This window comes from Myotis brandtii, unplaced genomic scaffold (genome assembly GCF_000412655.1).
Source record: "Myotis brandtii unplaced genomic scaffold, ASM41265v1 scaffold786, whole genome shotgun sequence".
Classification (NCBI taxonomy): domain Eukaryota; kingdom Metazoa; phylum Chordata; class Mammalia; order Chiroptera; family Vespertilionidae; genus Myotis; species Myotis brandtii.
This window is the reverse complement of record NW_005371157.1, coordinates 780,565-782,039: the sequence shown is the minus strand read 5'-3', so window position 1 is coordinate 782,039 and position 1,475 is coordinate 780,565. Positions and strand designations below refer to the sequence as shown.

At 61.8% G+C, this 1,475-nt stretch overlaps 1 protein-coding gene across 1 annotated transcript in view; it reads right to left on the bottom strand.

Annotated features, from left to right (window-relative positions):
* The window catches only part of TMEM184A (transmembrane protein 184A), a 19,472-nt gene that overhangs the window by 900 nt on the left and 17,097 nt on the right, over positions 1–1,475 (bottom strand). The gene's annotated exons all lie outside the window — the stretch shown is intronic.

Here is a 1,475-nt window from a genome sequence, read left to right as displayed (position 1 = left end):
TTAGAGAGAGTATATATATATATATATAAAAACTTCTATACACATTTTATCGTCGGGTTTTGTACCTTTCCTGTTTGATACTGTAAATGTACAGCAGGGCTGCAGGCGGAGGGTCCAGGTTGGAGCTCGGCCCACCACCCCTGTCTCCCGCTGCCCTCTGCGGGCTCTGCGACTGTGCCTGGGGCCTGGGCTGCGCTGGGTTCCCAGAACGCCCGGTCCCGCGGGACACGGTGGCTCCCCACCCCCCGCGGACACGGTCACGGAAGGAAGCCTGGCATGTCCCTCGTGCTTTTCCTTTCAGATTATTGAGACTCAGACTCACTGTCACATTTAATATATGGACTTTATTTAAGAGGAGAGGCGAGGGCCTGTGCTTCAGACCGAAGTCTTCGAGGGCACCTGCCTCCCCAGGGCAGGCTCCGTCTGCAGCTCACCCCCTCGCCTCAGCGCTCAGCAATTTCATTTCAATATTTATTTTTGTGCTGCTTTGACCCCGATATAAATTATTGAGGAGACCCTTGCGTGGCCCTTGTTCCTGTGGGCGTGCCCCGTGCCGCGCCCACACCACCGCCTAATTTATTGCTGTACATCTCCGCTGTGACGCTTTTGTACCTTTGCAATAAAGACTTTTCTGGTTTCAGGTTTGTCTTGCTGTGTGGTTGGTGGTCCCCCCACATCCCTTTACCCAAATCGGGTGCTGCTGTGAGCGGGTCACCCGTGGGGGGGGGCAGCAGGCTCACTCCCTGACTGGTGGACGGGGTTCGGAGGGTCCCACCTGCTGGCCAGGGGCCCCAGTCCACGGACGCAGCCTCGGCAGTGGCCGCCGTCACCCTGAGCTTGTCAAGGGCAACCACCGATGTTTCCCAGCCGAGCAGACCCCTGCAACCAGCCCTGCTCCTCCTCGGGGAGCCTCCAGACCTGGAGCTGGCCACCGCCTGTGCGTGTGAGCTGGGAGGCACGGGCCCTGGTTCCCCACTGGCTCCCTGTCCCCCAGGCCCTCTGTGGATCGCTGGGGCCACTTTACAGATGAGAACACTGAGGCCAAGACAAGCCGCTCCTGCCTGTGTGGCCACTGCAGGCCCCCCACCGGGAGGGCAAGGCCCCAGAGGCCCGAGCGGCAGCCCTGACGCGCATGGTCCCCTCACCTGCACAGGCAGGAGCCCGGACCCGTTTTGTCCTCACGGCTGGACTTTGTTCTGCCCACGACAGGTGTCGCGGGGCCAGGATGGGAGAGAATGGGTCTCTGCAGCTGTGACCGGGCAGGTGGCTCAGCCTCTCTGTGCCGGGCCGCCTCCCGGGCTGTCGCGAGGAGGAAGTGCGTGCGGTCTGGCCGGGTGCTTGGCAAATGCCGACCTCCTCTCCCTCCGAAGCACCAAGCCCAGCACTACCACCTGCCCCCTGCACAGCCTGGCCCACGGCGCCCTGCAGCCCACGCGTGTCCCTTGGGCCTCTGACTATCCGCGCGCACAGCTTTG